This window comes from Dipteris shenzhenensis, chromosome 8, assembly GCF_047967505.1.
Source record: "Dipteris shenzhenensis isolate YYH24624 ecotype China chromosome 8, Dip_SZ_1.0, whole genome shotgun sequence".
Taxonomy (NCBI): Eukaryota; Viridiplantae; Streptophyta; class Polypodiopsida; order Gleicheniales; family Dipteridaceae; genus Dipteris; species Dipteris shenzhenensis.
Window position 1 is genome coordinate 22,125,253 of NC_141603.1, and position 12,956 is coordinate 22,138,208.

Sequence of the window (12,956 nt, forward strand, 5' to 3'; positions counted from 1 at the left end):
TCCCTCAATCCTGCGACCGGTACCAACATGGGCAAGACATAGCCTTCCCTCAACTCTGCAAGTAGCATCACTATGGGCGTATCTTGCATTTTCCATTCTAGTGTTCGGTGGTTCATGTCGTTTGACATGCTAACCTCATATTGTTGTACAAGACCTCACAAACTTCATAAGCCAAGGCAGTCAGTTTGCATGCTTGGAGTGGCGTACAGTTCAATCAGTCTATTTACAACCATGGGTAGCTTTAATGATGCATAGCAAGTGTCTGGTGATTCCATGGATACTAGCACTTTGAGAAGGGTACATACTAGTACGGGTTTTCGATTTCGAAATTTTGCTTTCCTTTTCTCTGCTGATTTCACTATTTGTCGTTCATGCTTCCAACCTTCAATGGGCTGGGAATGAAGTGGGACTATCCCCCTTGGCCCCTTTTATTAAACTGTTATGGACATGTGTCCTACCAATAACTCTGGGATTTTGGTTAATGTAATTTTCCTTTTTGGGGCTACATAAATTGGCCAATATCTTGGAGTGTTAGGTTTGGTGTGTAAACAATCTCCCAATTCCACCCATAGATGCACTGTCAGAGTATGTGCCATATTGATTTGCTTTCGAAGGAAAAGTGTGCCTCTTTGAGAACATTTCAATACCACCTAGGTTGAGGTGTACGAAAAGTATTGTTCCCATTATGCACCATGTTGTGAAACACTCACCCTCCATGTTCTGCATGCATATGTGTTGCAATTGAGAGATGTATTACAAGTTGATAGCTTCTTCAGGATAGAAGGCCCAACCATTACAAAAAGGGCTTGTTGAGTTCTAAAGCGGTAAGCTGTGGAGGGCCACGAGTCAATAGAGACCCAAGTCATCCCTTTTGTTACAGTTGCGACAGTGCACATAACATCTTACGTGTGCCATCTTTGAAAGGTTGCGTTGTGAACCGTGATGGTTTGCAAGTGGCCATACAGATCCGTGGTAAGCATGTCAATGGTGTGCTCAAACTTCATTGTCCTTTCATAGAATTCCATAGCCACATTGTTGTCACCATTAGGTCACCACTAGGAACATGCTATTTGAAAAAAAACCATATGGAGAGTTCACTGTAAACAGTGTTGGGTTTGTGACCGCGTTTGCAGCAAGTGTTTGACACTGTCAGTGCACCCTCTCCCATTGTACATAGAGTTGGCTTTGTTTTGTTGTTGTACATATTTTATTGGCTTGTGAGTGCTACTTCAAAGAGTGTTTGGTGTTTGCAAAGATGCACACTCTTTACTCTACATAAAGATTGCAATAAATGAACTTCTTGGATTTGCTTGGGTGGCCAAGCCTATTACAACATGCACGCTCTAGTTTTTACTCATTCCCACTTGGAAAACTAAATAAGCTACCGAATTTCTTGCATTGGTCAAAAATTTACCTGCTTTCTTGACCATCTAGTATTGGGAAGTGTTCCTATTTGTACTGCCTTCTATCAACCATTTCAACAATTTCATGCGTAGGAAAAAGAGGAGTTCACCTTCAAAAGTGACAATTGCAAAGGAAAGACTAAACAAAGAAACATGGAACTGATGCCTGACCTTAGTCCATACAAAGTGCAAATGAACATTGATTTCATGGCGAAATGGCCTTGCAACACAAACATCCTCGCTTGCTTGCATTTTATCCAACATATGACTACGAGGCGTTGCTAAACATGGTACAAGACCACATTTTCCCTAGCAAATTCATTTTTTCAATAATTTAGCATGACCTTGATAGCTCTGTGAAAGACAAGAACTACTTCATAAAACATAGATAAGCCACTGCGAAACTCTTACAAAATTCTTCATGCTCACGCCCTATGGTGATTGATTGTTTAAGAACATTCCATGAAAAGTTTGGAGACTGTTTCAGGTTGCTTCTATTTACTGCTTCATGAGTCATGCATGGCATGAAAATTGGACAATCAAGAAAAAATAATACACACTCACTATTGTTAATGAGTTGTTAACTAAATCAACATTGCCAATGACAATTGCCCCATTGCTCCCAAATGGGAAAAGATGCACCTACAACATGTGGGATGGTAGAGGATGAACAAAATAATGCTTACGATCAAAGCGTACATGAACAAGCCCGCAAAAACAATCGTTGCAACTTTTGAGCACCAGCATTGCCCTAGAAAATACAACACAAAAAGTGAGTGTAGCAAAATATAGAGGATATCTCGAGTGTTTTTCCTAATAACCCTTTACAAGTGCAAGCCCCGCAGTAATTGTACCAAGCAAGAGCATTGAACCTACCTTCCCCAGGATTGTTGGTGCTAAAAGAGGCCGACCCTAGAAGACACAAGCAACAACAAAGCACAAACATGGTACCATAACAAAATTAAAGACGTGCCCAGTTTTGCATGCTCTTGCTATGGCTGCTTAACATTCAAGTAAAAAATGAAACTTGCAAATAGCGAGCATGAAACCATGAAAACTAAAAATTTATGCCTAGACTTCACAACAATGGAAAGGCAATACTTGTGCTCCCTGTGCCATGACCAAATAAAAAAGAATTGTGCCAAAATTTTCCTATCATGGCATGAGATTCCCTACAAAGAAAAGGTATATGTCCTCTTTGTACAAAGTAGCGGAATGGCTAGTCTCCATAAGAATACCTTTCACACAAATCTGTGAGTTGACATATGAAGGCCAGCTTGGACCACATGGTAGCATTGTGAACGTGTTTGTAGATGTTGGCAGAGCCCAAAATTTGTTACCCCACTTCATTGATGATAGCGCACTAGTAATGGTTGCAATAAAGCATCGGTTTGCAAGCAAATTAGTACGCCCAACTGTTACAATGCGTGCACTACATGAGTTATTAGAGGCAGTCCCCTTTACAAAGAGAACAACGTCCAAGTTAACATAATGTCGATGCAGTGGAGAATGTTGAACATATTGAAGGACAGACACATTGGTGCATGGAATATACACAGCCCAACAAGAGGTCAATTTTGAAGACAACCAATAGTGGTCACTCCATCGGAAGGGTTTACACCTCTTAGCGTTTTCTATAACAAATATTGTGAAGAGCTAGGATTTCCAACATTGTTCTACAGACACAAAAGATTATATGATACATCATCCAAAAGAACGTACCAAAACATCATGAAGTGGAAGCTAAGATGACAAAGATTGGCCATTTGCATTTAGTATTGAAAACTTGTTTTTTAAAACCATGAAAGTGTTGGTCCGACAAGTCCTGTCATCAAGCTGGGTTTGTATGCGCAAAGGATAACTACAAGGGATTGCTTTGCAAGCACAGAATGTACTAGTAGATATAAACATTGAGCAGCTACTACGATCCAAGATAGGGTACATAGACTTCATATGTTTGCGCACATCAATAGACTACAAGTAGAGGCTCAAGTGAAATGTCTTCACGATTCTTAGACAATTGGGACCTCCCACCTTCTTTGTGACTTTTTTCGCCACCACTGAGAAGCGGTGGGAACCATTATTGTCATGCCTACATAGGCTTTCTAACAACCCACAAAACATTGAAAATGACAACGCTCCAATCAATCTCCAACACACCATCAGATTAGATCTTGTTACAACTCAATACTACGGACACAAGTTTCGAGCATTGAGGATGTTGCTATGACAAGGCGACACCATTCTAGGCCAGATAGAAGATTTACTTTTTGTTACAGAGCTCCAAAACAAAGGTATCCAACATGACCATGGATTATTGTGGATTGACAATGCTCCAATCTATGGACAATGCGATAATGAGATCATATAAAAATATGTGGACAACCACATTACAACAGACAACGTGAAGTTACTATTGCATTTGAGAGATATACAAACACACAAGCATAGGAAAAGATGTACAAAAACCAAGAAAAAATGTCGATTCAGATTTTTGCACCTTCCCATTAAAGAAACTCATGTGTTGCTGCCTCTACAAAATGACCCCCATGAAAACAACCATAAGGGGAACTTCAAGATGGTATCAACTATTTTATTAGATAAAGAAACAATGCCGATTAATTATGACACATCCCTTGAGAAGTTACAACTATAAGAAGATGAGTACATCCTTGCTCTGTGAAGTACCATCTCTGAAGCTATGCTATTCTTAAGAAGGTAGCCAAAAGACGTAAACACAAACAACTTCAACACTACAATTTCAGAATTATGGGAAGAAAACACAAACAACCAATTTGTCGTGAACTCTCATGGAGCAGCCTCATACTATACGTCTTACATAACGAAAATGAAAACGAGACAAACGATGTTGTTGTCTCTATGCCAACATGGACTTAGGTAGCATAGAATGTGTGTGTAGAGTAGCGACAAAGCTCTGCTTGAACTTGCATAAGGCTAGGAACAATCCCTCTTAGGAATCCAACTTGCATGTTCTACATGCAAGTTCTACATGCAACTCATACATGTAACATGTAAGTTTTACATGCAACTCCTACATGCAACATGCGAGTTTTACATGCAACTCCTACATGCATGTTCTACATGCGAGTTCTACATGCAACTCCTACATGCAACTTCTATATGCAAGTTCTACATGTAGAGAGGAAATGTCTTACAATTCCTACATGTAGAGAGAGAAGCTCTCCAACTTGTATAAATACCCCATAATGGAATGAAGCCCACACTCTTTGGTGCATTGTGTTGAGTTATACTTTTGTATTCCAAGAAATTGTCTCAAGTGTCCATGCTTCCTTGCACTCCATGTCCAAAAGCATGTCCTAACCTTGCAACTCCTCCTCCCCTCTCCTCTAACCTTGCAACCCATCCTCTCCCTCTCCTCCTCTCCCCTCCTCCTCTTCCTCCATCCTCCTCCTCCTTCCTCCTCCCTTCTTCTCTCTCTCCTTTCCCCCCATGCTCTTACATCTTCACTACTACACACGGATCCTATTTCGACGTTTATGTACCGACGTTTAGTGCGCGTGGGGCGCTAATCATCGGTATGAAAAGCGCATCCCATAAAGCGTCACTATATAGCGACGTCAGGCAAATGTTGCTATATAGTGACTATTAGAAAGGTTGCTATATAGCGACTTTTAAGAGTCGCTATATAGCGACACTAAGATACTATTTTATAGCGACATTTTCCAGAGAGGTTTTTTACTCATATAGACCTTAAAAGTTAGTTTTTTCCAATAACTTTTTTTAAATTTTCATACATGTTTGATCTCATAGAGAATAAAAAAATGAGAGCATGTACATCAAGCCTTTGAAGCTCATATATTCATGTCCAAGTTTGAGATGAAAAAAATTAATTAAGAGCATTTACATTAACTGTTTCATCTTGAGCCAAGTCTAAGGCACCAAACAAGTCTATCTCCAACTCTATTCTGAGTTGATCTCCTATATCATCATCGTACTTTAGCATCGTATGTTCACCTAAAAGTACTTGATCATCTTCTTCAATAAAGTGTGGTGATTCTTGATGATCGTTGTCTTCTTCCTCAATATCGTGATCTCCATCTTCCTCCCGTGCGATGTCATTATGTGCATCTTCCTCTTGGCTCATATTGTGATCTTCATCTTCTTTGCTAGATTCATCAATTGGATCCGACATTGGTAGTGGCATCTCCATATCCACATCTCTATCTTTAAAAATTTGCTTACTTCGTGGTGCAACTTGGATCACGTACCACCATCTTGGATCAGAACGATCCGGATGAAAAACCACCTATATTGAAGATGGGTGCCAAATGTCGTCAATTCTATATATGAAATTATGCTCAAGTACATGTATCAATGGATCTTTAAAAACGAAAGCTTCAATTAATTAAATCATTAGTATGCACCTGCTCACAGTGCTCGGGAAGAAGAAAAGTATCACTTTCATCGGTCCAATGTTTGGCGGAGTCTATTGCAAAGAAACCGCTACTATCTTTTCTCACTGTCGCATGGGGACCGTTGTAAATAGTTCTAAACCATTTTACATCAAGAATGAAATACTAAATCATCTGAAATCAACTTCATAGATGTCGCGTATGGTTCCACAATAATCCAACTGTGAGGAGAGAAGATTGGTATCCGAAGCACTTGCTCGGCTATCTTGTGTGAAGTTAGCCATGACTCCACAATCATACGTGACTCTCTTTGAATCGATGCGTTCCATGTGAAAATGTCATCCATATGACCATAATGCACTGTACTTTTTGTACTGTAAAAAAGCATCATTAAAACAATTAAGATGCATCTATTTTATAGTGTATATTGCCACAAATAATTACTTAATTATGTCAAGAGGTAAGAAACTTACATGCACCATACATCCAGATGATAACTCTCGCTCGTGCTCATTTATTGTCTCTCCATCGCGTTTGGCTTTACATAGAGCCAGTTGTAGCCAATCAAGTGACATGTGAGTGGGGAGAAGAGCCAGATCCCGTGGATATGGTTGTGATTGCATGTATATTACTCTGAATCTCGTCCTTGCATTTATTCTTTCTGCTTTGGCCACTTCATATCTCTCAATCCACTTCTGCATCTCAGGGCTATTGAGGATACAAAACTTATTGAATTTCTCCATTTGCTCTTCGATCATCTTTCTTTCAATCCCTTTTCCTTGGGGAACCTCGCCAACGATGTGATCATCATCCTTGTTATGCCAAGCTTGCGGCATATCGGGATCCGTGGATGCAAGAAACTCTGTGATATATACTAATGACTCTTGCACAAGCCATCCCTTTGCCATGCTTGCTTCTGGTCTTGGTCTTGCTCTTTGTCTTACAAATCCCTTTAAAGTTTTCATAAACCGCTCGAGAAAAAACATCCATCGACTATGAACGGTACCTGCAATAGCCACCTCATCAACTATGTGCACAAGCAAGTGGACTTGAGTTTTCATAATGCGCGAGGGAAAGTGCTTCTCAAGCAAGCATACGGCTTCGATGGATTCCACCCTAGCCTTCTCGATGCTCGATATGGAGATCTCTTTTTGAGATATCCACCTATTTCACATGTCCATGTAAGATATTTTCATAATCAGTCTACAGATTAATCAGCTTAAATTGAAAATGCAATCAATGCGATTTGATAGTGAGCATACCTCACAACACCACAGATCTTGAATATAGCATTTCTAACATCTTCTTGTAAGCACCCTTTTATTGTAATTGGGAGGATGAACTATCAAAGCAACAAAGAAGTCATGTCAACAATATAACATAATCATAATTATGCTAATGCATCACGATTATCGGTACACTAATTCTACTTAGGATACCTGTAAGACCTTGTGCCAATCATGGGACTTGAGCCCACTAAGCTTATTGTCCTTTGAAAATGCTCCTTTCAAGCAATGCATGTACCCTGTCGGCATTTGAAAAGAGGCAATGTCTGCCTTGACCGCTGCCTCCTCCCTCGTAGAGAGGATCCATGTTGCTTTCGGGAGGACAACTTTTCCCGAAGCATGCACTTGGGGCCACAAATGAGACATCCTATTCATAGCACGCAAGTCTTCTCGCACTCCTCTCGAGTCTTTGGAACCAACCAAGTGTGCCCAAATAGTAGCCCCCACATTCTTGAAGATATGCATGGGATCCAAGAGATGATTGATTTGTAACTGACCCCAATAAGGAAGCTCGTGAAAGATCGATAGCCTCTTCATATGAGGAGGAGGTTCCTCTCCATTCGCCCTCCAAGCTTGAATCCAGTCACTTGCCTTCAAATATGATGGTGGTGGATCACTGACCTCCACGTGCGAGATGGTCGAGCGGAAGGTATCGAGCATGACCTTTATAAACATTTTTCCTCATATGTTTAGAGTAGCGTGCAAGCGATTTCAAACCTAGTCCACAAACAAGACAAGCATGGTACCCACTTGTAACAAGTCCTGCACCTGTGCATGAATGTGTTAGTATAAGACATGCGTGCAAAAGAGAGTCATAAAAGCATAATCCCTCATTATACATGTAGAGACACAACCACGTACCTACGCACTCTCCATATCCTGGGTAGTCATGCATGGTCCACATCAAGATACCCCTCACCAAAATATCATTGGTATGTCTAGGAGCTCTGGAAATATCAAAGACATGCACTCCTCTCCATAATATCTGTAACTCCTCTATCAAAGGTGCCATGTACACGTCCATGTTTTTTGCCTTGTACTTTCCTGGCACAAGTAGTGCAAGCATGAGGTGTCCCTTTGTTATTGTTAGCCATGGTGGGATATTGTAATTCACCACGACTATGGGCCATGTCGACCAAGATGTCGAGCGTAACCCGAAAGGATTCACGCCGTCCATGGCGAGCCCAAGATGTAAGTTGCGTGGCTCCCTCGCAAAGTCCGGCCACTGATTATCTATGTGCTTCCAAGCTACACAATCTGTGGGAATCCTCAATGTGTCATTAGTGGACCGATGAGATGCATGCCATGTCATCAACTCCGCTATGGATTTGCATCGGATTTGCATCGGAACATGTGTTGTATTCTTGCACTGATGGGAAAGTGTCTCAAGACCTTTACCGGTATCCGCTCACCCTGCAAGTCATCTCTATGTCATTGTTTACCACACTTTGGACAACTAGCCAAATCTCCATGCTCACAACGAAAGAGAATCAATCATTACGGCAAGCATGGATGGTATCATAATCCATACCCACCGTTGTTAGCATCTTTTTCGCTTCATCTCTTGATGCGGGCATGGTATTTGGTGCAGGCAACATCTTCTGGAGCAACCTAGAGGCAACCTATGACAATTCAAACATACATAGGCTTCGAACAATGATGATTCGGTATACACTATCCAAATGATGATTCTCAAAACAAACATGACGATTCTCAAAACAAACAATATCCAAATAATGAGTCAAATTAATGCAAGAGCTAACCTCATTAAGGCCGAGACACTTGTATCCGACCACACATACTTTACTTGTAGATTCAAGATTGAGAGACAAGCACGTAGTTTAGACATCCTAGCACCCTCGTACAATTGTGTTGATTGCAACTCTCGCATTTTGACCTCAGACTCTGACATCACGTGTACATGGGATGTGGTGCCCCTAAAAATAGAATCCATCATGTCGACCATACCCTCGTCATCATCCGGGAGACTATAGTCTTGCTCAAAGTGTGAAGGTATATGCATATCCTCGTCAGCCTCCTCATCCTATTTTAAGATTTCGTGTAAATATAAGATCTTGTATTTCTTGGTATCCAATAAGTCTACGAACTTAAATAGCTTTGACTTACTGATAGTCCATCAACACGTGCAACACCAATGATGGGTACTGGCTTGGGCTCCTCCCCATACATCTGCAAGTGACACATGATAATACGAGGTTGATGTCGTACTTCTCGCTTGCAATGAGTGCAATGACAGTATAACCTCTCCGTAAGCCACTTTGTGCTCCCGGGCATTGGTGCATCATCAGATGAGCTTCCACTTGTCCCTTCCATCTACACTTATAAAATCACAACATAAGTTGCAAGAAAATATATTAACAGTTATAAAATAGCATCTATGAGCTTTCCTTCAACTTAGAACAAAAAGGGTCTTACAGTGTCGCTATATAGCAATGTTTTGCTCTATTCCGTCGCTATATAGCGACACATTTAATTAAAAACATCACTATATAGCGATGAAAAAGCGTCACTATATAGTGACGCTGTGGGTTAAAACTAAAACCTGACGCTACGTGCGACGCTTTCTTTAGCACTCTCTAATCTTTCAAGTAAGCAAGGCAATCTCTCCTCCCACCTATTTCCGACGACCTCCCACCTATTTCCGACAGCCTCCCACTCTATTCTCCACTCCTCACCCTTCTCCTAGCTCTTGTGCTCCCTCTCCACCCTTCTCCCTCTTTGGTTTCTTGAAAGGAAGTTTTTCAAGAGGTGAGTCTGTTTTAATAATGTAGGTTATTTGTTTGTTAGCTTTAGTTTTGTGAGTGCTTCTCCTTGTATTGCTAAACCTGTAAACTAGTTTCATGCTTGTTTTCAAAGGATTGAAACAAAAAACGAGATTTTAAGAAAGAAAGAAGACTCACCTCTTCTAGTCTTTTTTGTATTTCTCTTCCTTCTCTTTCTCCTTGTCTCCTCAATCTCCTCCTTTCAAGAAGTTACTTTTGTAATCTCCTCCTTCCTCTAACATCTTATTTGAAAAATTGTATGTTTCCTCTCTTTTGTAGGGCCAGTCCACAACACCGAGCGGGACGTACTATGGTAAGTGCTTCCTCTTTTTTCCATTTGTTATTTGCATTGGCCTGCAACTAGCGCCTTAAGCGCTAGCTGTAGTGATCGGCGTAGGAACCCTCTCTTCCCCTCTCTTTCCTCTTCTTTCCCTCTTCTCTCCTCTTCTTTCCCTTCTTTCCTTCTTCTCTCCTTTAATCTTTCAATCTTTTTCCTTCTCTTTTTCCCTCTTCTTCTCTCTTTCTTTTCCTCTTTTTCCCTCTTTCCTTTTCCTCTTTTTCTCTCTTTCCCCCTTCTCTTATGCTCATGTATAAGCATAAGCATGAGCATAGGAGAAGGAGACATATGCTCATGCTGCTGGTACGATGGGATCATCAGCTGCCTGCAAGGGTGGGATGTCAGTTATGTCATGACTTGCAAATAATAGTGATGGCCTAGTATGTGTAAAAAATGAACTACTACGAATTTTCACAAACATGACACTTAAGGGCAAGGAGAGTAATTTTTTTTTCCTAATTCTAGCCAAACATATCAACCCCAAGCATCAACCTTGGTTTACTACCTTAAGAAATTTTCTTTATTTCTTAAAAAGAAGCCACTTTAAAAACAAATCAAGCTAGGTAATGGATAATTTTGATCATTTCACCTTTTTTGTAGAAGAGCGATCTGAGCTAATCATGAAAAGTTATGGCCCAGGAAGAGTTTAGGGTTTGACCCTAACCCTACACCCATTCCTATAAAAACCGACTCCACCCCTCATTCTTATTCTTTCACATCTAGCCTCCATCCTTTTCCCCATTTCGAGCCCTACGCAAGAACTCCTCCCTCTCCATCGACCACCACCCTACTCCCATCCTCACACGACGAGTTATTTTGAGCCCTTCTCACAACGATAACCTAGCCATCCACCCACCATCCATTCGCCCTCAACAATCCTGTTACATCAAGAAAGACTTGGAGAGCGTTTAGGTGACCATCTCTTCCCCCCTTTGGATTTTCGTCAAGTTTCCTCCACTACCATTCCCCCCTCCCTCCCCCCCCCTCCACCTCCTCCATTCCCCCCCCCCTCCACCCCCCACTTCCACTCCCTCCATTCCCCGCCCCCCCTTCTCCACTCCCCCCCTCTCCACCCGCCCATCCCCTCCACGGTGCCAAATGTTATCTCTTTCCCATGGCTTCCGCAAGAAGAGCAGGGTATGTTCAGTATGCAGGGTTCCGAGGCTTTTTGTCACCTACAAATATATCGGTGTTGTCGTTTGTAATATGTGTAGCTTAGGACCTTATGTCGTATTTTGGTGAGAGATGTAGGCTTAAGTGTGGTAAGCAAACATAGTGCAAGCATGTGTGAAAGAGACATGCATAATCATGGTTGAGGTAATAAAGGCTTTCACATTCATTGGGGGTTGAAGGGTTTAGGAGGAGTTTTAAGGGTTAGAGGGAGGCTCAGGGTTTAGAAGGAGGTTCCAAGGTTCAGAGAGAGGTTCTAGAGTTTAGAAGAGGTTCAAGGGTTAGAAGGAGGATCCAAGCTTCAAGGTAAAGTACATGGTGGAGAATTTGTCTCCCTCGTAGATCATGGAGGTTAAGGGTTGAGGAACTAAGGGTTTAGGGGGAGCATAGGAGTGGGAGAGGAAGAAGATGTAAGAGCATGGGGAAAAAGAAGAGAGAGAAGAAGGGAGGAGGAGGGAGGACGGAGGACGGATGAAGAGGAGGAGGAGGGGGGAGGAGGAGAGGGAGAGGAGGGGTTGCAAGGTTGGAGGAGAGGGGAGGAGGAGTTGCAAGGTTAGGGCATGCTTTTGGATGTGGAGTGAAAGGAAGCATGGACACTTGAGACAATTGCTTGGAATACCAAAGTAAAACTCAACACAATGCCCCAAAGAGTGTGGGCTTCATTCCATTATGGGGTATTTACACAAGTTGGAGAGCTTCTCTCCGCATGTAGGAATTATAAGAAATTCTCTCTCTACATGTAGAACTTGCATGTAGGAGTTGCATGTAGAACTCGTATGTTGCATGTAGGAGTTGCATGTAGAACTCGCATGTAGAACTTGCATGTAGAACATGCATGTAGGAGTTGCATGTAGAACTCGCATGTTGCATATAGGAGTTGCATGTAGAACTCGCATGTTGCATGTAGAACATGCAAGTTAGATACCTAAGAGTGATTATTCCTAGCCTTATGCAGGTACAAGTGGAGCTACTCTACACACACATTCTGTGCTACCTAAGTCCATGTTGACACAAAGACCAATAGATGCAGTAAAAGTAGCAATCACATATAGTATCCAAAACAACATACTCGTGAATGAGTGCATCTGAAAAGTGGGAAATGCAATAACATATCAGCACACAACAAGCTGTGTACCTTTGTCTATCATTATGTCTCACCAGTGCAATAAGGGAATTCATCTTTATAAACACAAGCATTGCTACCGAAGAATGGACACTTCTACTAAAAAGGCAATCTGAACTTCAAAAGCTAGACCCAACAAGCACAAACATCTTCTTTGATGACATTGTTTCCAAATACCTCAAGCGCAGAAAAAACTTGAAACAAACATGCTAGGCAGCTCTCGCTAGTAAATTCACTATAAAAAATGGTGTGGCACAACAAAGAAAAAGTTGCAAAATTATCTGCTTCAATAACTACAACAAAAACACAAAACCGGAAGAGTATTACAGAGAACTATGCTTGCTATATTTACTATTTCAAATCATCACCCACAACAATCCATGGGTCTACTATTGACCACATATGGGTGACATCCACAATAACCAACAATAGGCATGGAACATTTTTCATATATTCATCA